The sequence below is a fragment of the Podarcis filfolensis genome, assembly GCF_964270895.1.
Source record: "Podarcis filfolensis genome assembly, chromosome: 4".
Classification (NCBI taxonomy): Eukaryota; Metazoa; Chordata; class Lepidosauria; order Squamata; family Lacertidae; genus Podarcis; species Podarcis filfolensis.
In genome coordinates, this window is record NC_139607.1 from 92,454,684 (window position 1) to 92,481,209 (window position 26,526).

The 26,526-nt window shown below is 48.0% G+C and overlaps 1 protein-coding gene across 2 annotated transcripts in view; it reads left to right on the forward strand.

The window, feature by feature from the left end:
- The first annotated feature begins 1,211 nt into the window (after window positions 1-1,211).
- RAB30 (RAB30, member RAS oncogene family) overlaps window positions 1,212-26,526 on the forward strand; it is a 44,295-nt gene continuing 18,980 nt past the window's right edge. The window contains exon 1 of one of the 2 annotated variants that reach the window (XM_083610209.1): window positions 1,212-2,042. The gene's annotated coding sequence lies outside the window, so the exon portion shown is untranslated. The remainder of the gene's footprint in view (window positions 2,043-26,526) is intronic. The other variant, XM_083610210.1, reaches the window with a different exon arrangement.

Consider the following 26,526-nt stretch of genomic DNA (forward strand, 5'->3'; position numbering starts at 1 on the left):
ACAGGGATTTCTACCTCACCTTTCAAATAAGATCCCAGAGATTTTGTCAAGAAGGAGAAAATTATTTTTAAAGCTGCTGTCCTATATCCACTTACCTGCAAGTAAGCCCCACTGAACTCAGTGGGACCTTTTGAGTAAAGATGTACAGAGTTGCACTGTTAAGGTATATCTTGAGTAGACCACAAAGTGCTTGGAAACAAGGGACATCTGTAGCAGGAATTTTTTTGGGGGGGTGTGTGTGTGTGAAATTCCCAAAGTTAAACCTATTATAACTCTGCTGTCTTTCATCAATTTTATTGGGGAATTTGTCTAGATTAGGAAGCTGCCTCACCCTGAACTGCAATATTGGTCCTTCCAGCTCAGAACTGTCTACACTGACTGGCAGCAGATCCCCCGGGGATTCATCCTGGGGACTCCCTACACACAAGTAAGTGCTCTACCACTTCGCTGTAATATTACAGCCGCAAGCTGGACAGATTCTCAGTACTACACGCCACTAGGATCAGCTCTCCTAGTTTTACGAAAAGCAGGATTGCCAGGCAGTGTGATGGTTTTGCAAGCAGGAGGGATTGTAGGCTGCATTGGGGGAGAGGGAGAGAAATAAAAACCTGGTCATTCCCTAAACTCAGTGAAACTGTAATCCACCCACCCCAAACAAAGCCACTCAACTCAACAGTAAAATCCCATTAAATTCAAGGGCTGGAAGCTCAGTCCTGGCCCGCTGCCAGCCAGTGCAGACAACACTGAGCTAGATGGCCCTAAGCAAGTGTCTGGGGCAGCTTCCTATCCATGCCCAGGTTAAGTAGCAGGCGCCACTAATCCTGGCTCAGGGCTTGCGCTCTGCACTGGCGCCGCAGCAACCGATTGTTTCGGTGTTCACACTGCCATTAGGGGAACCCGGCCCGAGAGAGGCGCCCGGGAACCGAACTCGGGGCTCCCGGGGACGCGCGAAACGAGCGCTCTAACCTCTGCGCCACCCGCGGCAAAGCGCGGGACGCTGCGGTCTGGGGACACCTATGAAGGGGCGGGGAAGGCGCAGCCGCGCTCCCGTCGGGGGTTCCCACGGCAACACGCCGCCCCCGCCCCCAGCGCGCGCCCCCGCCCGTCACTTATCACGAAGGGGAGGGGAGAGATGGCAAAGAATCGCCAAACGCAACCGAGGACTTTTGACCTCCTCGCGCCCACCGTCGCTTCTCCCCCCCCCCCACCTCAGGTTGAAAAAGCTCTCCTCAACCGCTCCGGTTCGCTTTATTCCACCCACCCCCCACTCGCTCGCCCACCCCCCCTCCTCTCCCACCGCACCGCCACTTTAAACCCGGCTTCCTCAGGGCCGCTCCTCCTCTCCGCAGGGCGCCCGTCGAGAACCGCACTGCCGCCGCCGCCGCCGTCATCACCGCCGCCAATATGGCCGCTCTAAGGGAGCGAGCGGGCTCGGCTCCCGAAGCCTTAAGGACCTCCCTCTTCTCCCTCAGCTCCTTTCTGAGGCCACGCCGCGCGGGGCTTCACGGGAGTTGTAGTGCCGCGAACGACCAGACGCGCCTGTAGTAGCCCGGGGCGGAACCGCGCCCCGGGACTACGTTTCCCAGGGACCCAAGGGACGCCTGCCCGGAGGGGCCAATGGGAAGGCTCTGTCTTTCCTTTTTCCCCGCCCACCCTCCGCCTCCGCCCCCTGCCGAGCCACAGAAGGATGATGTAATTGCAAAGCGGCTGAAGGGCGGGGCGGTCCTTCTGCGCTGCAATTCATTGTGCCAGACCCAGATCGGTGTGCAGCCTCCTCCTCCCTCCCCCTGCTGTTGCTGCTTCCAGCAACCAGAGCAGCAGCAGCACCAGTGACTGAATCCCAAGCAAAAGGGGGCGGGAGTGGGTGGCTTGGTTGGTTGGGGAGGAAGCGGCGCACACACACGACCTTCTACAGTTTGCATCCCAAGGGAACTGCTTCGCAAGCTTTGCCCCGCTCATGTCTAATTAAGTGACTTGGTTTCCAACCTGGCCTCTTGGCTTATGTTCTTTGTAAAGGGCAGGGAGCAGCCGTCCCAAACCAGGTGAGTTGCGCCATGCTTTTTTTATTTTATTTAAAGCATTATTTCCCCTTCTTCATATCTATCAGCTTGCTAGTCTGTCTAAAATCCGGAACGTGTTGTGGATGTATGCATTGGCGGCGGCGTGGGGAAGGGTTGGGGGGTGGAAACACGCTTTGTCTCCTGGTTTCTCTCCCCTCCCTGCTGTTTGGATGCAACATCGCCCAAAGCAAAGTGATAATGATAATGAGCCGCCTCCTAACTCCGAAGATTATTGATGAGCCCCAGCAACAAACCCTTGGAGTTGTCTGCAAACCCGGTGTTTCCCCATCCTCCTCCTCCTGTCTTTTTTTTTTCTTTTTGGGAAAGGGAAGGTTACATGTGCGGAATCCCTACAGAGACGGGCTTGCTTGCTGAATGCTTATCAGACAGTGTTTCTGCCTGCCTCTCCTCTTTCTTCCCCTTTCCAGATGTTGGGGTGTGAGTGTCTGGGACGGTTGAAGCACCTAATTGTGGCATTGACTGAACATAGCCGGGTGTGTTCGTGTTTTGGGGGGCTGCGGTGGAGAGTCTTTGGCACGTTGAACAATTACTGGGTGCGAAAGAGATGATTTAATGCAAGCTTCGAAGACTTGAGTCAGCTCCTTCCCCATCACTCTTTCTGCCTCCTTGTTTTGCAAGATCAGTAGAGGATATAAATGTGTGTGTGTGTTTAAATGTCAGATATGTTTACTATTGGAAATGGCTCTCGTCTTTTTTTTTAAAAAAAAGATGACATAAGCAATAGTCATAGGGGTAGGCGAGTGGTGTTTAAAATAGAGAAAAGATAACAGTCCTCCAGGAACCCCACGCCCTGGATACATTTACTCAGAAGTAAGCTCCACTGAGTTTGATGGGGCTTAGGCTGCAGTCCTAAGCACCCTTGGACTTAGTGGAATTTACTTCTGAGCAAAGTGCATAGGATCACACTGTAATTTCCTATAGGGAGGCTGCAGTCCCACTCTCACTTGGAAGTTTATCCTGTTGAATAAAATGGGACTTGCTTCCACCAAGAGTATTTGAAAAGATTGGTCTATAAGACATACTTTTGCATGCATGTATGGTAAGGCTGAGATCCTAAGCGTGCTTACTAAGAAGTAAGTTTGATTCAGCTTGGTGGGACTTGTTTCTGAGGAAGCCTGCATCCTATCCTGCTACATAACCAATATGTTGCAATGAGTATTCCTACCTCCCCAAAAAAACTCACCCCGTTCCCCACTCCTGTTTTTCCTTTTCTTTCTGATGGTTGCTAACCGGCTTGGAATGAATGAATAGACTTTATTTGCGTAGCCGACAGGCCATAGCATCAAAGGACAAACACCGACAAAAATACATTACGAATATAGTTACCATAAAATCTTATGACCTATTAAAACCCTAGGTAGAAGCTGGATTATCATTCATCCATGACCCTCTGTCCCATGGGCAGAGGTCCCAGGCTTGGAATCTCTCTCTCTCTCTGTGTGTGTGTGTTTTCAACTCTGTAAAAACTTTGGCCACACACTAACGACAAATTCCAAATGACCATATGCAAGCCATAAATTGTCAGGGAAGCGGCTGTACTGGTCCAGTTTTATTCTCTTGGCAACCAGAATCAGTCACTCACTGTTCTTAATGCTGCCAAGATGCTCAGAGAGATGGAAGGCCCTGGGAATGTCGGGAGAAATGCCTGATTGGCGAGGAGGAAAGCAAACATTGACACAGCAAGGACTTGGGCTGTTCTGCTCTTTCTCCTGGGATGACTGGTGTCTTAAAATAGTCTGAAAGATTCCTATTGGTCCTCTTAATTTTTTTCAGGAACCATCCTCAGTTTTGCGAAGGTGGGTCTATGTACCCTGAGCCTCTGAATGTCAACTTGGGAAGTAAGCATCACTGAGTTCAGCAAGTTTGCATAGCTTGCAGCTGTGTTTCGGATGCTTGGGCACCCTGATGAATAAAGTGCAGTCTTGTCAAAAGCCATACAAGTTGCAATACTTGCGTTTCTGATAAGGCTGAATTTTAGTTGGAGGGTCATCGTTGCTCACTCCCCCACCCCCAAATATTAATTTTGCGGACTGTGGGGGAATCTGCAAAACTAAATGTGACAGCTCTTTCTCTTCTTGAGGACTGAGAATCCAGTGTGTGGGGAGGAGATTAGGAGAGGCAAGTTACCTTCCCCCAACATGAAGTTGTGTGTGGGTAAGGGAGAATGAGTTAGATCTGCTCAGCCCAGCAGCTTAACATATGACAAATCAGTGTCTTACTCCCAGCCCCACTGCATTATAGAGATTGTGAGGGTTTATTATTCTAACTTGCAAGAACTCCTTACTGCACATTCTGTGCTACCACCGGCAGAAATATGCTGCGCCGCAGCCGGATAAATGCTCCATGCACTGGGAAGGAGCTTTAAAAACATTGCATTCCCTGCATACAGCGTTGTTCCTTAGGGAAGGGCTTTTCTACAGCCTGCGTGCAGGGAGAGTAGCACCTCTATCAGCCCCATCACCTGTTGTTCCAGTGCAATCCGAAGGGTCTTATTTCCAAATAAACCTTCGGATTGAGCCATCAGTGCTTTTGAGATGTGCTGGCTGCAATGGGATTCTGCAGAACTGGCTCCAGGTTTCAGGGAGCTCTTGGCATAGTGCCCTCTGGTGGAACGCCTCATGTGTCATTAGCTTCCTCCTCACCTGGAGTGCTTCCCTGGCAGGGGTGGGCAGCCATGGCAATTTGGGCTGCTGCTTTTGATTTTCCCACAATGCTCCTGATGCAGCATCAGTCATGGGCAATGTGGGAAATTAAAATGGCAGCTCCCCACATCCAGCTGCCCAGCTGGGAGCAAAGGCGTCCTGCTGGGGCCCTCCGAGCTGCCCAGGACGCTGCATCTTGACACTGGCTCTGGAGCCCTTAGCCTAACTTGCGCTCTCACAATTTATTTGAGAGCAATCATAGGTTTTTTGGGGGGATTATATGTTGCCAGAGTATATGTTTCTTATGTAAACATATACTCTGGCAGCATAAAATCCCAAATAAACCAAAGGATTGCTCCCAGATAAGGATAGCTCAGCATGAGACTTTTAATCTCAGGGTTGTGGGTTTGAGCCTTACGTTGGGCGATTCCTGCAGTGCAGGGGGTTGGACTAGATGACCCTCAGGGTCCCTTCCAATTCTGCAGTACTGTGGTTCCATGGTTTAAGTGTATTCTGGACTGTGGTTGGAAGAAAGCTCATTGACAAGCAGCAGGACTTTCTATTCAGTGCCCCACCCCAATAGCTACTGGGTTTACAATGCTTTTGGGGAGGGTGTTATGGGATTTGGCTAAAGAATCAGGCAGTGGGGCTTATGGCTTTTATTAAGAGACCCCTCCTCCTCCCATTGCCTATAATTAATGCAATTGATGAAAGTACTATGTGGAAGAACAGTGGGATCCCAAGTTAAATCCCACTGATTTCAGCGGCTTGTCCAAGTAAAAGCATACAGAGGAGAAAAACTGGTGTGTGTGTGTGTGTGAGAGAGAGAGAGAGAGAGAGAGAGAGAGAGAGAGAGAGAGAGACAGATAGTGTGAGTGTGATCTGTCTTATGTGGTTTGTGGAGTATAGGCCTGGCGTCATTGTGTTGGTTCCTGTTGTACAGAGTTCCTTCCCTGGAATGGAACGGCTCGAATTGAATCCATATGGCCGGCTAGCTGCCTCTCCTCCGCCGCTACTGCATAGATTTGTTCCTGCGCTTCCCTTGTGTAACTGACACTGTTTTGTCCTCTGGCAAACTTTCATTGGAATCGCATTGCCCTGCGTGACATGAGTTCGGGATGAACAATGAAACCCCCTGTTCCTTGAGATCAACGCGTTTGTAAACACTGACACAATGGCCACAAAAGCCGATATTGCAGCACATCCTATTTGATATCATTTTCTTTAATCTTGCGAGTGCCGTTCCCTTCCCGAGGGATCGACATTCCTCAGCTCAACCGCCTTGCATTTATATTTTATCTGATCTCTTTTCCTTCCTTTCTTATTGTTGTCAAAGGAGAGCAACAATGCAGCGACAGCCCAGGTCCCTTCTGCTTGCCATAGATTTCTTTATTTCTTTTGTGCCTGGAATTGCTTCTTTTATTTTACCCTCCTCATCTTCTCCACCCCCACCCCTTTTTCTTGGCAAGTTGGGGGTAAAGAAATATGCAGTTTCCTGCGCTGGCTATAAAAGCAGAGGTTTTTCTAGGAGCAGTTTGCGTTGGCCCAGAAGGACGAGCTTTGAAAGTTCAGCCTGATAAGTTTGTGCTGGGGGCTTCTTTGGTGAACTGGTGATATGTGAGCTATGAGAAAACTATGCAAGGACTTTAGGGAAAAGGGCGTGTTGGAGTCTCCAATCCAAACATAGAGCTTTTGGAGCATATGTTGTTCATATAGTTGTTAAAGTCATTTGTGTTACTGTGGGCTTGTTCATTGTTGTTGCTGTTTTTATTTTTAAATGCCCTACTAACCTAAGGTTTGGGATGGGTGGGGTAACAATACCATTATCCAAAATACAAATTGTAAACAATAACAACAACTCTTCATAGTTTCAGTTCTGTACACACTTACCGTGTTTTTCGCTCCATAGGACGCACGCACCTTGTTTTAGAGGGGGAGAGCAAGAAAAAAAAATTCTTCCCCTCTCTGCTCAGCGCCCCTTCAGCGAAGCGGGAGGAGAAATGGAGCCCCTTCCATTTCTCCTCCCGCTTCGCTGAAGGGGCGTTGCGTAGCTCTCCCTCGCTCCTGAAGCCAGGAGAGTCTTGCTCTCCTGGCTTCAGCAAAAGGAACCTGAAGCCTCCAGAGCATGGAGGGAGTGCTCCCTCTGTGCTTCGGAGGCTTCACGTTGCTATGGCTGAAGCCAAGGAGCCTGCATTTGCTCCATAGGATGCACACACATTTCCCCTTAATTTTTGGAGGGGAGAAAGTGCATCCTATAGAGCGAAAAATACAGTAATTGGGACAAATCACTTTTGGCCCCACCAAGCTCAATGTGATTTACCCCAAGTATAAGCATGCAAACTTAATTTTAATAATGGTGTTGTCACTCACCCACTGTAGCACTTTCCTGAGCTTTGCAGTCTAGTCCAATGTCTGTTTGTTCCAAACAGCCATTGGACTGGACTGCAAAGTTAAGGAAAGCACTGTGTTGCTGTAGGTAGTGCTTTATTCAAGTGGACAATCCACCCACTTAGATTCTGTAGAGAAGAAGAGCCTGTGCGGAAACAAGCTTTTGCTAGTGCAGCTGCTGTGCAGATACTTCTGGATGCTCATTTGGGCACCATTGAATGGCACTTTGGTGTGTAGATGTGCTTCTCCATCTGGGCCTGCAGTTTATTGCAAGCTCATAGAGCTCGGTCAGAGACATGGGATTGCTGGTGATCTCCTTTGTTGTATTTTTTGCTCTGTAAGACGCACCAGACCATAAGGCACACCTAGTTTTTGGAGGAGGAAAACAAGAAAAAAAAATATTCTGAATCTCATAAGCCAGAACAGCAAGAGGGATTGCTGCGCAGTGAAAGCAGCAATCCCTCTTGCTGTTCTGGCTTCTGGGATAGCTGCGCAGCCTGCATTCGCTCCATAAGACGCACAGACATTTCCCCTTACTTTTTAGGAGGGAAAAAGTGAGTCTTATAGAGCAAAAAATACGGTATCTTAGGGCCGTCTCAGTGATTTCAAGTGGACAACAGATTTGCAGAATGGACCCTTTCCAAGCTGCTTCAGAAGTCAGTTGAGCTGACTCACTGGCATTCAAACTAGCATGCCCACCCTGACATCTCAAAGACCAGACTCAGATAGCCTGATTCAAATATTTGTGGAACGGCCTATTAGTCTTTTATTTTCTACCACTAAATAATTAGTATGGCAGTAATTGCTCTTTTGGGGGGGCCTTTAAAGCAGGCATAGGCAAACTCGGCCCTCCAGATGTTTTAGGATTTCAACTCCCATCATTCCTGACCACTGGTCCTGTTAGCTAGGGATATGGGAGTTGTAGTCCCAAAACATCTGGAGGGCCGAGTTTGCCTATGCCTGCTTTAAAGCGTTTGAGCAAAATATGTTATAAAGGATGGGTGGGGTGGGGTGAGAGCCTTTGCACTTCCTAAAGGTAAAGGTACCCCTGATTATTAGGTTCAGTCATGGCCGACTCTGGGGTTGCGGCGCTCCTCTCGCTTTATTGGCCGAGGGAGCCGGCATACAGCTTCCAGGTCATGTGGCCAGCATGACGAAGCCGCTTCTGGTGAACCAGAGCAACACCTGGAAACGCCGTTTTCCTTCCCGCCGGAGTGGTACCGATTTATCTACTTGCACCCATGTGCTTTCAAACTTCTAGGTTGGCAGGAGCAGGGACCGAGCAACGGGAGCTCACCCTGTCGTGGGGATTCGAACCACTGACCTTTTGATCGGCAAGCCGTAGGCTCTGTGGTTTAACCCACAGCGCCACCCGCGTCCTAAAGGTAGAGAGAGCTATAACTACAGACACTCTCAAGTGTCCCTATTTCCCCAGGACATCCCGGATTTACAGAAGCTGTCCCAGTTTCTGATTTGATTCCCAAAGGTCCCACTTTTCCTTACAACTTCCCTATTTTTGTCAAAGAAATATTGGAGGGTATGGTGTTAGACAATCACCAAGTCAAGGAGATAAGTAATTATACATACAACCTTTAGAAGACATCTGTATAGGAAAGTTTTTTAATGTTTAATGTTTTATTTTGTTTTTATACATGTTGGAAGCTGTCCAGATTGGTTGGGGCAACCCAGTCAGATGGACGGGGTATGATGATGATGATGATGATTATTATGATATAGGATGTCCCTATGTTCATCAAAGAAATGTTGGAGGGTATGTAACTATAGCCAGCAAAAAATACATGCAAGTCATAGAGCAAATATGTTTATAGTTTGTGTTTAAAAGATATCCCAGACACTGAGTTGCCTAGGCATCTAAATGTGTTATTTTTCTTCTTCCCTGTACATCACTAGCATATTGATTTTTGGTTATGAGACTGGGAAATAAAAGTTTTTTTTTTTTAATCAGTTCTTACCATCTTATGTGCAAAATAAGATGGCTAGCCCTGATTAAAAAGCAGCCAGGAGATCCAGGACTGAATTCACTTTCAGTGAAACTAGAATGTTTGTGACATGGAACTGTTTGGCCAGCTAGGTTTAGACCGGGGAGGCCCTTTCCTATACAGCTGCCTGCTGGGTTGGTGGAACGTAGGTAGCAATCAGACCATTGGTCCATCTAGATTAGTATCGTCTACAGCACTAACTGTGGGACGTGGGTGGCGCTGTGGGTTAAACCACAGAGCCTAGGACTTGCCGATCAGAAGGTCGGCGGTTCGAATCCCCGTGACGGGGTGAGCTCCCGTTGCTCGGTCCCTGCTCCTGCCAATCTAGCAGTTCAAAAGCACGTCAAAGTGCAAGTAGATAAATAGGTACCGCTCCGGCGGGTATGTAAACGGCGTTTCCGTGCGCTGCTCTGGTTCGCCATAAGCGGCTTAGTCATGCTGGCCACATGACCCGGAAGCTGTATGCCAGCTCCCTTGGCCAATAAAGCGAGATGAGCGCTGCAACCCCAGAGTTGGCCACGACTGGACCTAATGCTCAGGGGTCCCTTTACCTTTACAGCACTAACTGTCAGCAAATCTCCAGAGTTTCAGGCAGGGATCTCTTCCAGCTTGTTCCTGGAGATGCTGGGGACTGAATCTGAGGCCTTTCTGCATGCAGTGTAGATGTTCTACTGCTGAACTACATCTGTTCCCCGGCAGTTCTAAGGCTTGCTTCATCTTCTGAGATGATTGTTGGGTGGGATGGAAGCTGTATGTTGATCTATATCATAGAATCATAGAGTTGGGACAGATCATCTAGTCCAACCCTGTGCAATGCAGTTGTCCCATACAGGGATTGAACTTGCAACCTTGGCGTTATCAGCACTATGCTCTTACCAACTGAGCTATCCAGGCTGATACAAGCCCCTGCACTTGAAGCCAGAGATTCTAGCCCTGTAGGTTTCTGTAGCTGACTAACACATCAACTACTCACACTGTAAGGAAATTAACAGACAAGCAGTTTGGAAATAAACATGGGAATTAGCAGCACCCTGGAGGATTCTGCGGTGGCCTTTCTTGATGAATAAGGAGTCTTCTTTGTTGTGCTGCCTCCTTTTAGTGCAATGATTTAAATGGCGAAACGATCCCTTTGCAGTAACTGTACCTTGTTGACAATCCTATGTAATTTTAACTGAAACGGGACTGCCTGTTTTGTTCAAGTGGCATAACGGGAAAGTTAAGCTATATGTAAGGTCTAATTTTGTCACTCACTGCCAGCACTGGGTTGTAGGCTTCAGCAGCAGGAACTAACACAAGGAGCTGCTGGATTTTGGGGTGACGGGGCTGGCATTGGCCTGAGGTTCATGCAGAGCATTCATGGTTTTGGGGTCTATGCTGCAGTGTCCTGAAGTGAGCAGGAGGCAGCTGCACGGAGATGGTCAGCCAGACAGGCATGGCTTAAAATAGGCCATTGGCACAGGCAACCCCGCAGCCGTGACCTGGGAGTATTTATGGCTCAGCTAGGTTAGGGAAGGCCGTAGGCTGTCTGGTGAGGACCTGAGTAGGATAGTCCCATCCCTATTTATTCACTTGTCTGAGAAAACATTTGGTCTGCTTAATACTAGAAGGGAAAGACTCTAAGCAGTGTACAGTGGTACCTCAGGCTAAGTACTTAATTCGTTCCGGAGGTCCATACTTAACCTGAAACTGTTCTTAACCTGAAGCACCACTTCAGCTAATGGGGCCTCCTGCTGCCGCCGTGCCACCGGAGCACGATTTCTGTTCTTATCCTGAAGCAAAGTTCTTAACCTGAAGCACTATTTCTGGTTTAGCGGAGTCTGTAACCTGAAGTGTATGTAACTTGAGGTACCACTGTACATATAAACTGTAGAAATAGCATAAAATCATTAATAACGTCAGGAGAATATTGGAAACGTAGAGGCACAGAATCCAGGGGATCAGGGAAGTCTGAGCACAGTCATGTTTTCAAGCGGAGATAAGTAGTCTTCAAGAACATGCTGTAAGGAATGCCAAAATGCAGTCCATACACAACCTGCTTCAAATCCTATTGCTAGCCGTAAGGGCCGGATTGACCTCCAGGCTTGGGTAGTTTAAAGTGTGTGCAATCTGTCCTTGATATACCTGCCTAAACATTTCACCCTCCAGAGGTTGTCGAGCTACAGTTCCCATCAGCCCCTGCAAGCATGGCCGATGGCTTGGGATGATGGGACTCCAGCAACATCTGGAGGACCAAAGCTTCCCCACAGATGTCCTGAAAGGCCTTGGGGCTTTAGAGGTCAGCACCAGCGTTGGCTGCAAGTTTGTTTCAGAAGATGCCAACAGTTTTGCTCCTACGCGGCAGACGCCGTTTGAGCTGATTGCACTTGGTGAACTGTGTTTAAAGGCACTTCCAAGTGAAGCACTGTAATTGGATGTAGCAAGTTTGTGAGTCACTGATGGAATTTGCTTCAGATGGGAGAGAAATGGTGTGTGTGTGAGGGAGTGGGTGATGTGTATTGGGGGTATAGCTGTCAACTGTTCCCTTTTCTTGCGAGGAATCCTATTCGGAATAAGGGAATTTCCCTTAAAAAATGGGAAACGTTAACAGCTATGATGGGGGGGCGGGGATGTGTTGATTGGGCGAAGGGGTAGGTGGGGCCAGCGAGCGGAGCCCTTAGTGTGGGGCATGCGTGTAAAATCTTGGTGCAGTGGTTAACCACTGCTTCTTTCAAGGGGGCTTTAAATATGATGAACTTTATGATTAGTTGTGTTCAGTGCCTTGGGAAATCATCTGAAGCAGAGAACAAAGGACAAAATACTTGCAGAGCGCCATATTTTTTGCATTAGTTTAGGAAAGGCCGAGTTCATTTTTTCCTCTCATCCTTCTCAACACTTCATGAAATTTCATCCTGCAGTAAATAAGCTGTTCAGTTAGTGGCACAACTGTGTTGACACGAACCGAACACTTTAGTTTTATTTGTAGCAATGCCTGCAGTTCTAATAGCTGAGCTTTTTGCTTTAACGATTTCTTTAGACATCATTTCTCCCTAACAAGCTTGGGGTTATTAACCAACTGAGCTATCTCTGGTCATTCAAAATAGGAAGAGTCTTTCTGGTAGTTCTCCCATCCTGTGGGTCAGGGGTAGGGAACCTCCAACCCATGGGCCAGATCAGGCCCATCAAGGTGTTTGGGATGGCCTGCCAGCCCCCTTGCAGTTGTGCCTCTTCCTTACCTTGCAAACAGACCTCCTCTTGTGCACTGGCATCGCTAACAGATTGACATGCTCTGGAAACAGAAAGGGCAAGGATGGTAAGCAAGAGGAAGAAGAGGAGATTTTGCAAGGTTAGAATGGAAGAGGTGGTTCCCTGAAATTTACACCCATTGGTTCCACTCCTACCCCATGGAGCAACAATGCAAATCTGCCTCCTCTTCTATGTGGAATCCTTTTAGGCATTTGGAGGTAGCTAACTCGCCTCTCCTGAATCTTCTCTTCTCCATGCTAAATGTACTCTTTCAGCTGTGCTTCGTAGGACTTGGTTTGCAGACCCCTTACCATTCTGGTACCCCTCCTTTGAACACACTCCAGTTTGTCAATCTCCTCCTAAAAATGTGGCATCTAGAACGAGACACAGTACCCAGAGTGTCTCAGGAACTGTAGTTTGTGAAATGGTGTGCTGTTTGGTGTCCTAGGGCTCACTGACACCAGTGTTTGAAATTAGCCACGTGCCAGGTGCATTTTGCGCCCTGGCTATCGCCCACTTGCAGCCAAGTGAAGATGCCGGGGTACCATCCCTGCATGCCTGGGGATCACTGGATCTTGGCTGTTTTCACACACTAACACCACATCCTGTAGAATTCTATCAGTTATATTTTACCTGCACAATCGGAATGAATTTCAGGAGCCAAAAAGCTTTTTCCTGTACATTCTGAGCAGGAGCAGTCACCATTAAGAAAAAGAGGCTGGAATAGGCCAATATATATGTGGACTGTCCCGCTATCAAGTGACCTTTCTTTTTTAAGTTCCCAAAGTTCTTAACCTAGCTCATGGTTGTCATCTGAACTAGCCAACTGCTTTGAACTGATAATCACAGTCGGTCCATCATTGCAGTTAAGTCTGCAACAGGGAAATGCATGTATTGGGTCCTCCTGATGGCATTTGAGATTGAATTCATTTTCTTCTCCTTCCGCCATGCTGTTCCTGTGGCCTCCCTGCTGCTGCTTCTTCTTTTTAAATAATCTTTTTAAAGAACCCAAACTTTTTGTGCTGCTTGCAGTCAGCAATTGCGACCACGCTTCAGCAGAGCAAATCTGTTGAGTAAGGCTGTGCTGTTTGTACATGGTTGCCCCCCCGCTGTGCTTTTTCAAACAGAACAGGTGAGGGAGGTCACACTTTTAACAGTTGTGGTTCCTTGTCATGAATTGCTTGAGTGCCCTGTGAAACGTTTTTTTGGCAGCAGAACCAGGAGGCCTAACTACACCTCTGTTACATACAGCAGAGCTGCAGCTGGGCACCTTATCAAGTGGAAGACCTGGTTTTGTTTACTTTTTGTTTCTGGCACATCCGCTATCTGTCTCCAAGTTATGGTACATGAACTTGCCTATTACTTACAGGCCAGGAAATAGCAGACATGCCCCCAGGGAGCCGTCTCGCACCCATCAGACCCAATCCACTTCCTAATGAACCAGCCATCTGATAAGTGTCCATCTAAATGGATGTCATTAAGAAACTTCCCTCTACTGATAGAACCATTTGCCTTGAGTCATTAACAACTCTTACCATCCCCATTGGCTGGGCCAGGAGCAGCTTGTGATGTGGAAACCCCAGTTAAAAAGCAAAGGAACCCAGATTGCCCCCTCCCCCAATATCTATCTATATCCATCTACATATTATTGCAATACTTTTCTTTGACCAGCTGAATACTCACAAAATTATGTGCAAGCTTTTGAGTTCTCCAGAACTCTTTGTCAGGCTAGGCAAAGGGGAAGAGAAGTTTGTTAGTGCTTGTATGCCTATCATATATACACGATGGCACAAGTGACTACCTGCCAGACTAGCTGGTATGTATCATATTTGCATGGTGCAATAGATATCTATCCTCTCCCCTCTTTTCTTGGTGAAGAGTTCTGGAGAACTCGAAAGCTTGCGCATGATTTAGTGACCTTTTAATTAGCCAAATAACGGCATTGCACTGATATAAATGCTTAAACCCCAGTTGGTAATGCCTGAGGGCAGAGTCAGAAATTGGTCAACCTAAGAAGATGTTGTCCACCATGATCGCAAGTTTAAATAAGCGCATGATTTTTAATATTAAAAAATCTGGTCACTTCTATAGAGCGTGTACAGCTACAATCAGTGCAGAGCCACTGTAGAGCTAGATGGACCAATGGTTTGAGACAGCTTTGTAGGCTCAAAATCGGAAGAAGTCTGGCTGCCAGGCTAAGTTTAGGGTGCTGGTTTTGGCATATAAAGCCCTATGTTTGGGACCAGGATACCTGAAAGACCATTTTGTGCATCCCATTGATCACTGCACCCTGCAGGTGAGGGCTCCCTCAGGTACCTTACCAAGAGGACCTTTAGTGTTGTGATTCCCAGCATTGGAAATTCTGCTCCCCTTGAATCTTAGCCAGGTGCCGTCTTTGTTGTTGTTTCGGTGCCCCGCTAAAGACCTTCCTCTTCACTACAAGCCTTTTCGGTCGAGATTTATCCCAGTCTGCAGCTGCCTTGGAATTGTTTTTGGATGTTTTAAACCAGGGGTCAGCAACCTTTTTCAGCTGTGGGCTGGTCCACCATCCCTCAGACCATGTGGTGGGCAAGACTATATTTTGGGGGGAAAATAAATGAACGAATTCTTATGCCCCACAAATAACCCAGAGATGCATTTTAAATAAAAGCAAACATTCTACTCGTGTAAAAACACCAGGCACGCCCCACAAATAACCCAGAGATGCATTTTCAATAAAAGGACACATTCTACTCATGTAAAAACACGCTGATTCCCGGACCGTCTGTGGGCCGGATTGAGAAGGCGATTGGGCCGCATCCGGCCCACGGACCTTAGGTTGCCTACCCCTGTTTTAAACGTTTTTTAATAATTGAATTTAGACCGTGCCCTTATTCCCAGAGGAGTCCAGGGCAGCGTTTGTGTGTTTGCCTTTCGGGAGGGAAGGTGGGGGATATAAAATAAGTTAAGTAGGTAGTTTTTGCCTGGCAAGGGTTTGAAGGAACAGAAGCAACCGGGGGTGGGGGTGGCAGAAATAATTGGGATTCCACATGTGTCTCATCCTGCCCATTTCTTCTCTCCCCCTAAACCCACCCTGTCAATGGAAGTTGACAGCTCTCAATTTTGATGCGCGAGGCAGCCAGCTGGGAGAGGCCTGGCATGCGCCGGGGCTGCCTGGTTCTGGCGGGGGCCGGAGTAGCAGCTCTCTGGCCGGATCTTTGATTCTCTGTTCTCTGGGGTTGCAATTTAGCTGCTGCAGGAGCCGTCACGTGGTCCCGCTCCGTGTGGAATATATCGGTGGGCCAGTCTCCTGCCCCTTGAGCGGCAGGCGAAAGATGGGGAGCGGAGAGTGATTGTGTTTGCCGCACAAAGAGGGAAATCAAGAAATGGGCCGAGGAGCAGGGAGGACGTGGGAGAAACAACAAGCTGCACCCAGCTCCAGAGTTTTGTTTTGTGGGGTGGGGGTAGCGGGCTGTATTTATTTAAGAAATTTATATGCTTCCCATTGTTCCAGAGGCCGCAAAAGGCAGTTTGCAGTATGGTGATTTAGTAAAACATGAGCTGCTTTGGGAGCAGAGGCAGGATATAAATTCTGCTAATAATGGGAATGATAAACACTGCACGTTCATAGGGCTGTGTTAAACGTAAATTCAGCTCAAAGTAGACCCACTGAAATAAAAGGATGTGAGTTCGTCCTGCTGATTCATTTCAACAGCTATCCTGTGATTGGAGACAATTCTCCATAACTCAAATAAAATTCAAACATTTAAAACGCTTTTCATAAATACAGTTTGTAATAATGTGCAGCGCATAATAAGCACTTTTGGCAAGGAATTGTTGGGGAACCTTTGCCCCCTGATTTTCTACTGCCAAGGTTGTTACTAGTATATTTATATCCTGCTTTTCCCCCAGATGGAGACTCAAGGGGGTTTTAGCTGGGGCGGGTGCAGGTTCCCTGGGACGTGTCTTTTATTTGTATAGCTATGGTTCTTAGGTTTTATTTTTCATCTGTATTGCAGTTGGCATTAGTGTTGACAGTTGTGTTTGTAAAGTCACTTTAGGTCACTTTGTTGTGAGCTGTCCCTCCAAAGGGGAGGCCAACAAATTCTGAAAAGAAATATTCTCCCTTATGTGCTGCATAGCTTGGGAAGCATAACTCTAGTTTCTAGTAGAAGGAATAGGATCTTGCAGCCTGGTGTGTGGGTTTATTTTTATTTTTTTTAAAAAAGAAAAATTGGTTTTCCATTCACATGCTTCTAGCACTGTGGGTTCTTGCAAGCCTCTTCTGATTATTCAGCAATATTGTCCCATTACGGCTTTGAAACCTCATTTCAGCACAATCTTTTCAGCCTCGGGGTTTTCACATGCCATGAAAGCACAAGACAGTTTATTACATGATTCTGTGCATCTGGGGAAGGTCCCCCCCCCCCCATTTTTTTCCTTTCGGGGACAGGCTTTAGCTATTGAATTTCAAGCAGTCCTGCATGAAGTCTAACTGATCCAGGAGAAAGAAGAGAAGCCTGTGTGTGCGCGCGTGTGTGTAACTATTTAGGAAGGAGAGGCTTAGAGCTTTGAGGATCACCTTTCAGCATGAAGCCAGATTTTATTTGTTTATTGATGTCTTATCCCTCTCTGCCAGGCATGTATGGGGTGTTAGGGACATGTGTGCTCCTTCTGGGGTAGTTTGCCGGGTCCCCATGCTGCACACAGCTCTCTCTTGCGGCTCCTGGAAGCTGTCAACATGTTACAATGGCCGTACCCCAGGAACAGCTTCTAAAAAAGGTAGAGGAACCCTGTCCGTTAAGTCCAGTCGCCGACGACTCTGGGGTTGCGGCGCTCATCTCGCTTTACTGGCCGAGGGAGCCGACGTTTGTCCACAGTTTTTCTGGGTCATGTGGCCAGCATGACTAAGCCGCTTCTGGCAAACCAGAGCAGTGCACGGAAACGCCGTTTACTTTCCCGCTGGAGTGGTACCTATTTATCTACTTGCACTTGATGTGCTTTCAAGCAGAAGCAGGGACCAAACAATGGGAGCTCACCCTGTCGTGGGGATTCAAACCGCGACCTCCCGATCGGCAGTCCCAAGGCTCAGTTGGTTTAGACCCCAGCTAAACCAGGTGAGGGTAGCCGAAGGTTCTCAAACCCTTAGTGAGTTAGGGGCTTCCCTTGCTTGTGAAGACAGGCTTCGGTGGATGGAGCAGATGAGATCAGTAGGGGGTCCAATGGTTAATAAGACAGTTTCTGCAAACTGTGGCAAGAGAAACTGATGGACTATGCGGAATTTGAGAAACTGACACACAAACCACGTGACAAGGACAACTGTGACTTTAAAGAAGAATGGGAACCTTTTACAACGTATTTAAAGAAACAACAAAATGAACTGGACTCCTTGGCAGGTTTTGAATAAGCATTCACAATTTTTTCTTTATTGGCAATATATAGATAGATAAATCAAGGATTTATACATTTTTATAATACGCAGAGAACAATATTGTTGAGAAATCAGAAAGAGGAGCTGAGGGAAGTCTAGGGGGTGGGCCTTTCTTTCTTTGGGGAGGGGGAAGGGGGGAAAGGAGGGGGGAAAGAGGATGATGATGTATTTTTGATAAATTCTTATGTTGAAATTCCTAATATATTTTTTTTTTTAAAAAAAAGACTGTTTCTGCACATGCTGTAGAAGGAAGTGGGGGGCAGATGCAGCTCGCCCACCTGGCATGGGAGCCCATTTTAGAGAAGGGAAACTCTGATCCTAAACCTCCACTGCCTTGCGGGGTATCTTTGGTAGAAGTAAAGGCCAAGGTGTAAACGCTACACAAATGCGGTGGAGTCCATAAGATGGTTGGGTGGCGTCTTGTACGCCTCCTTCCAGCAACTCCTGCAGCCAAGCTGGTGCCCAACGTCTTGCTCTGCTTTCCTTTGGACCAGGGTCGAGAGGGGGGTCTTGTCGTCTGGGCAGCCCTGGCCCTCCATAGACACTGCCCAGGCTTGTGCCCCAGGTAGGTCACTTGGGTGCTGCTAATACAGCAGTTTGACGTCACCCCCAGAGGCACACTCCGTTGTCTCTTGAGACAGATACCAACAGTCCCTCTCTGCCTCCTCTCGGGGCAGTACTCCTGGGTCTCTTGATGTCTAGCTTCAGGTTTCCAGAACCCCCTTGCTAAAGTGTCCACTAGTGGGCTGCCTGGCCTCTGTCTCACCTGGCAGCAGCAGGCCTCTGTTTAAATTTCCCATTATGCCCTAAGCTCAGCTGATTTCAAACCGTGCGCTGTTGTGAAGTCAGGCCATTGACAAGTTGGCAGCCCAGGAGGGGAAAGAGAAGCATCTGGCCAGCAGGCAGGATTCAAATTCCCACAATGCCCCAGAGCAACACTATGCCCACGGCATTGTGGGAAATCAAAATGGCCATGTGCTGCTGCTGCTGCTGCTGCTGCTGCCGCCATCAGGTTGCAGGAAGGTGCAAGGGACTGATATCAGGCACAGCTGGTTGGCTGGAGTGCTGCACAGGAGCGCTGCAAAATTTTGTTGCAGGCCCTACTGGTCACTACAGCTGCCAGGAACAGTGACCATTAGCTTGGCTGAAAACAAAATGCTGGTTTATGTGGACTGTGTATCTGAACCAGCAAAGCAGGCTCTCTCACCCACCATTTTTATTTTTTTTACCGAAGAGAGATTGTGGTATCTATCTCCGAGGCAGTGCCTGTTTTTTTCCCTTTTTATCAGAAGGACTCCTTCCAAGTCCCTTAAAACTTATGGTCTGTAGCAGAGCTGAGATTAGACGTTGATGCCAGCCTTGATTTCCGCTTCCTAGAGCAGCGTGTGAGCCATGAAATGCTGCACGTTCCCTGTGTGCCAGAATGCAGTTGCATTAACACCTGTGCGTTTAATAGAGCTCTGCGGAGAAAAATTCCCCAGGGGGGTTGTCCTGCTTGAGGAGGCTTGCTTGCTCTGCGCTGGGCAGAGGCATAAAATAAGCTCCGCCATGCATCCTAATTAAAGGGCCCGAGTCTGCTCCTTTTGAAGCCAGCGACATAATCAGACCAAGGACACTGAGCTAACACCTGCCACCCTATATTGCTGCCTATAAAATGCAACTCGCACCCACAGGATTGGTAATGTGCTGGGTTTTGCCATCGAGGCATCAGTTTTGTATGTCTTGGAAGAAGGGAAAAATCCATTTTTCTTACCTTCCCAATCCCTCACCCTGCCCCCTCTTGTTCTCATTCTTTTTTGCTCGTTTTAGTATCTGTTTGCATTGCAAGTCTGCACGAAGGAACTTTGGCTTTGAAATGAAAATACAGCCATTTATTTCAATTCAAAGGAAGTGACCACAAATCCCTTCCTTCACTCATTCACCACAGGAAAGCCTCGCTCCCTTCTCTTTCGTCTGCTGTCTGGGGATAAAACTGACCTTCCTCACAGGGCTGTTGTGAAAGATTGATGGGCGGGTTAAAAAGTAGGTGGGGGGGTTGTCTGGGGGGCGTGGGAGCACACATGCAACCGTCCCTTCTAACATCCATGCCCTGCATGCAAACTCCTAACCTTCTTGGCCCGAAAGGGTCTTCTAAGAATGTTCATCTGAGTGCACTTGGAAGCTCCTTTCCGACCTTCGTGATTCCATGTGCCAGTATCTTCTGTGAGAGTAATGTGTGCCTGACTCCACTGCTGTCTTCACACATTCAGTTTGAACATGTATGTGCGTGTAGAGGGCTTTGCTTATCTGCATAAGGTAAAGGTAAAGGGACCCCTGACCATTAGGTCTAGTTGTTACCGACTCTGGGGTTGCGGTGCTCATCTCGCTTTACTGGCCGAGGGAGCTGGAGTACAGCTTCCGGGTCATGTGGCCAGCAGGACTAAGCCGCTTCTGACGAACCAGAGCAGCTCACGGAAACACCGTTTACCTTCCCGCTGGAGTGGTACCTATTTATCTACTTGCACTTTGACGTGCTTTCGAACTGCTAGGTTGGCAGGAGCAGGGACCAAGCAATGGAAGCTCACCCCGTTGCAGGGATTTGAACCGCCAACCTTCTGATCGGCAAGCCCTAGGCTCTGTGGTTTAACCCACAGTGCCACCTGCGTCCCTGCTTATCTGCATATCTGCTCACAATTAAGCCTCCTTTCCAGCTGTTGGCTGGGAGGTCCTGTTGAGCAAGAATGCCTGGAGGGGAATTCTAAGCACATTGGGCTGGATGCACTTATGAGCCTCTCCGTACCTGAGCACCCCCACCATGCTGGGTTCCCGATTGCGGGAAACGTTCAGACTTTTCTGCTCGATCTGGGGAGGTTGGTAGTGCAGGGGGCAGGCTGGCATGTGTGTGGGGACATTTGGGGTAGGGCTGGCGCCTGGGGTCCTACACCACATGATTTGACATACCACCATAGCTCTGTTCCTGAGCAGAGCATTGCCATAGTGTGTGCTGCCAAATACAGCAGTTCTTTCCAAGGATATCAGGACAAAAGGAATGAGGAGGTGGAAGGGGAACCAAAACAGTTTTATTAACAAATAAACAGCTGGCATACAAAGCATAAAATAAAACATACCCGACAGGGGCTACCCAATCTCCCCTTCAGCTGCCCGGAGCCCCAGGTAGAGCAGCAGGAGAAAGACCCTGACCATCGGTCTCCCAGCATCAGGTCCTTTGATCTGGGCAGAAGCTCCCCGGGCCTCTCCCACCTATGGCTTTTATAGCCTGCCTTGATGTAATCAAGGGCACCTGGCATTACTCATGATTAGCCCAGGACCCTGAGATGGAACTAATACAGAGCGGCTGAGACTCTCCCACTACCTGCAGCCGGGCATCCAGCCAGCACTTGCAACACAGAAGAACCAAAGAAACACCCGACAGGTGTGTGAAGCACAAGACTCAAACTGGGGATGTTAAAGGGAAAGGGACATGCCACCTAACTCCTCGGAATACAATTGTCTTCCGCATTTCCACTACATTGTGCCACCTGTATCTTGAAGCCGATGCTGGAGAACATGAATTCAACATTTACCGTATTTTTCGCTCTATAACATGCACCCGACCATAACACGCAGGTAGTTTTTAGAGGAGGAAAATCCATAGGCATGCCACCCGTAGGCATTCCCTCCATAACACGCACAGACATTTCCCCTTACTTTCTAGGAGGAAAAAAGTGAGTGTTGTGGTGCAAAAAATACGGTAAGTCGAAATGTGACTGCATTTGCTTGCACTCTTCCATAGCTACTCTAGCCCCTCCTGTTCTCTCTGCTCTTTGTTGTTTTCCCCTAAGATTGTAAACTCCTTGAGGGCAGGCAGCTTTTCATATGCATGCAAAACTTTGCAAACATCCCAAAATGCTTTGCATATTGACTGCGAGTGAGATTTGTATGTCAGTAGTTCTGGCACTACCTTGTCCACAAAGATGCAGATGTTTTCTTGCTTTGGCTTTGCCCACTAACAAGGAACATCTGCACAGCTTGCGGCCCACCAAGCAAGACAAGTCCACCACCCACAAATGGTGACCCAGAGGCTGTTTTTCCTGTCTGCTTTGGATTTCTAAAATCAGGATTGCAGGGTAAAAAGAGGTGTTGGCAAGCACCTGGCCAGTCAAAATTGCGTTCACGCCTTGGTGCATTGCAAATTATGGTAGTCCACTTTAAAAGTCTAGCATTCAGCAGCACAATCCTATATTACATTACTTTCCGAAGACATCACACATTGAAAACATCCTGATACAGGGCTGCCTTCAGATGTCTTCAGAAAGTAATGTAATTGGTTATCACTTGTGACATCTCTTTGCGTGCTTATGTGGAAGCAAGTCCATTGAGATCATTGCTTCTTCCTTCCAGCCCTGCAGGCTTGATCATGGTTTTTTGGCTGGGGGGTGGTGACCCATAACAGGGTCCAGCAGCCCCCAACCCAAGGTGGATCAAGTCACTAGCTCCAGGACCATTTTCATTCTCACTTTCTTCAAATTGTTCCAAGGAGGAGGGGGGTAGCAGAAGGAGAGGGATGCAGAGGATGAGTTAAAAAGGTCTGGGAGTAGATTGGAAGAGATGGGAGAAAGACAAACATACAGCTTAAAATTTTAAATGGGTCCCTTTTTGAATGTTAGGGGTAAAGATGAGGTCTTTGCCTGAAAAGGTTGAAGATGGCTATAACTGCATTCCTCAGTCTTTTACAGTGCAATCTTGGGTTTACTTTTCAGTAAGCCTTTCATCTCTCTCTCCTTTGAGAGCTAAAGACAGCCACAGAGCCAGACTACATTTAGGATCCAAGTCGGGAGATATGGCGACTACAGAGAGAGTAGCTATCTCGATGTTTTAAGTTAATGGCTAGACCGTGTAATGGGTGGTTGCAGACATCTCATCTCTGATGTCCTTGGCTATGAGAGAACACATCTAGGCAGCATCTGTATCAGCTTGGCTGCCTTCTTGCTCCTGGCAAGGCTCCTGAGCTCAGGTAGAACGGCATCTACATTTTGAGAAAGGGACTATATTGCTCTTTGAGGAGGTGAGGGGGGCATGCAGGAGCACAGCTAGATGATGAACAAACAGTAAGAGAGAAGAGCCACAGAGTCCTTGCAGGTTTGGAACCTGCAAATGCTGGGATGGGTGGCTGCGCAAGCAGGCTGGGACTTGTATATTGGGGGCGACTGAGGAGGAGGAAGAGGCAGGTGCCCAAACTCAAAGCCTGACTTGACAGTGAAGCTCACAAGGTGACTTTGGACTATCCTAGTCTACCTCCCAGGACTGTTGTGAGGATAAAATGGCGGGGGGTGGGTGGGGCCGATGGAAAGGACATAACCTCTTGGATATAAATCATGCAAACTGGGCAACTTTCCATCATTTCTCTTATTTTTGCATAAATTATGCTTTAATTTTTAACTAGTTCCTATGATTTATTCTGCATAACTTTGAACTCTCTTTCCCCTGCCTGTTGGAGAGCACCACCGGTTACTTTAGACATCTTTGAAGATGCAACTTCATGGGTTTCCTTGATTATTAAGCTGTGCCCTGTCTTTTTATATAACAATGCTTTATTGCATTTTTGTATTTTGTCCTACTGTTTCTGTAGTTTGCACAGATGGTTTATATATAGCCAAGGCTGTGGCAATGGGTGAATCAAGACCCTCTTGGGGTACTAATGCTGTGAACCTCTCCATTGTAAGCTCAGGTTGTATATATGTGTAAATAAACCATATATCATAAAGACACCACAGTCTCTACTGTCCCTTATTCCAATGGAAATATGAACCCTGGGTAAAAGTGCCTGGAACCCCTGGAATTTTGCACCACTTGGAGATTGGGGTGGCATGCAGTAGTATAAATCTCTGGTGTCAAAGGCCACAATAAAGACAAAGTGTCTTCAGCTGAAAGCTGTATAGTGAAGAAACCAGAATTCCACAACTTTGGGGCTACCACAGAGAATGCCCTCTCCTGGGCGACATGCCCGCAAGCACCTGCGGATGCCAATGTTAACATCTAAGAGGGTCCATAGAGAAGGAGATGCTTTTTTCAGATACTTGGGGGTCTTAGTTGTTTAAGGCTTTAAATGCTAATGTGAGCATACTGAATTGGACCTGGGAACAAGCTGGGTTTCACTGCTGCTATTTCAAAACCGGGGTTATGCGAATTCTAAATAGAACTCCAGCTAGGAATCTGGCTGCTCCATTTTGGACAAGTTGAAGTTTCTTAGGCCTCTCCCAATACAAACTCAGCCGGGCCATCCCTTCCAACAGACAACAGTCCTCTTAAATTTGGACATGTTGCCTCTCCTTGGCCCATGCCCAACTCTAACCACTGCACTGTGTTGGCTCTGTAAATAATCACTACCGTACGGGAGGAGATGTGGGTCAGTGGTGACCATGTACTCCCCCCCCCTTTCCTGGACGTGTGTAGTTGGCCTTTAGCCTTGTGTTGGAACCAGGCCTAAGCTGATGTTGCTCAGAAGCCAAGTTTGAGGCTTGCAGTTTGCATTTTTCATTTTTCTGGCGGCTCAGACTGTGGAAGTGCCTCCCGTCACAGTATTTTTTTTGTTTTACTTTAAGAAAGCAATGCACTCTTGGCTTCTCTTTCTGTGTGAAAAGGGCAAGATGGTTTTAGCTTTCACCTGGCTCTCTCTTCCCCTCTGTGCCCAGGCTAAATTGTCCTTCTGGGGTTTAAAAGATGTTTCCTCCTGTGGTTTTCTGCTGCTTCAGGAAATGGCTCCTCTGAGGCGTCTGTGGGCTGTCTCAAGCCACCCAGAGGAGGGGTCTGGCAACACTTCTCTCCTTTCAAGAAGTGAGTAGCAACTTTGCAAGTGATGCTTGTGAAGATGCAGGTGAGAATCAGGAATCCTTGAGGCTGATGGAATTGTAGCATCATTTTGCCGTCCAGATGTTATCTGTCATTCAGTCTCCGCACCAGCAAAATAATACTTTATTAGCTTAACTGAGGGTGTTGCAGAGCATTCACAGTGCTTCATCCTAGGGGTGTGGAGAAGATTTGGAGGGGTCCCAAATAAAGAACGGAAGCAGACAGTCTTTGGACACAGATTCAGCGCTTGTCCAGGCCAAAGCACCATCTCTCCACAGGGCTTTGAACTGAAACAGAGACCTCCAAAGCGCTTGCGACACTTGGAAATTCAGGTGCTGAAGAAACCCACACGCACTACCTGTCTGCAAAACCTGGAACATTTCTCCCCAAGCTTGCTACACAGGCATCTCCCCATTTAAAGCGGTAAAGAGACCCCTGACCATTAGGTCCAGTCGTGGCCGACTCTGGGGTTGCGACGCTCATCTCACTTTACTGGCCGAGGGAGCCGCCGTACAGCTTCTGGGTCATGTGGCCAGCATGACTAAGCCACTTCTGGCGAACCAGAGAAGCGCACGGAAACGCCGTTTACCTTCCCACCGGAGCGGTACCTATTTATCTACTTGCACTTTGAGGTGCTTTCAAACTGCTAGGTTGGCAGGAGCAGGGACCGAGCAATGGGAGCTCACCCCGTTGCGGGGATTCGAACCGCCGACCTTCTGATCGTCAAGTCCTAGGCTCCATGGTTTAACCCACAGCGCCACCCGTGTCCCTAACTCCCCATTTATGTGCATCCAATTGACGCACAACCCATGCTTGCGTGCATCACGTCGGACCCAGAAGTGACTTTAACAATGGTAGAAACAGCCCTAAAAAAGAGCCCAGAAAGGGCAAAAAAATCATGTGTGTGTTGGGGAGAACCTTGTGTGCTGAGCTGAGCTCTTTGGAGTAAGTGTTGGGAGAGATGTAATAAATGAGTTAAAAAAAGTTAAAGTCTGGCTAGTGTGTAGCCATAAAAAGCCCCCACAATTCTGCAAGAGACGTTGACCCTCAGCAAAAAGAGCCACATGCCCATAGTGTTGCTGGCCCCCTTCCCTCTCTCTCACACAAATAGTGAGTTAGCACTGCAAGCTCTATTACACCTGAAAACATTATTTTCTACATTTCCCCTTCTCCTCCCTTTTCTGCAGCCAGCCACCTCAGAGCGGAATCAGAGATACTCTGATGCTGGCTTTTCTTCACAAGCAGCATGCATGCTCTGGCTGACCGACAGCCTGGCTGCTCCCTCTGACTCCTCCTCTTTGCGTTCCTGTTCCTGGGCAGATATTCTGCACGCCGGCGTGTAGCCTGCTGAGGGACGGAGCCCAGGTTCCTTCCTTCACTGTACAAGCCTCGGGTGCAAAGAGAGAGGGGAGGTATTCAGTTCCTTTGTCTAGACAACATCCTGGAATAAGTCTGCCCAAACCGGGGAAATGTTTTGAGACGTGCTTTTTCTGACACCCTTTAGCCTTGGAGCTGCGGTGGTGGTTTGGAAGAGGCAGGAGTGCTCTGTTGTGCCCTGTCGGCAGCTGTTCATAGCCAAACATCTGGCCTCCTGACAGCAGCAACATTCCAGGTGAACGCTAGAAGAGATGGGGTTAGTCACTGCAGAGATCTCTGCAGCGTAAGATCCCAGGGTGTGGTCTGAAGGCAGAGGAGGTGAACACCTTGCAGATGCTAAGAAGGTCCGGGTTGGTGAGTGCCTGGATGGGAGACTGCATGGGAGAAACATGTACGTTGCCTTGGGTTCTTTGCTGGGAGAAACACGGGTTGCAAATGCAACAAAACGTACACAATCATAAATAGAGAGTGATGCTTACACTTTTCTGCAAGCACAGAATTTGACAGAGAGCGAGAGGGCACAAGTTCCTGGTCCTCACGACTGAAAACAAACTAATGAAAATCGAATGCTGAATCTG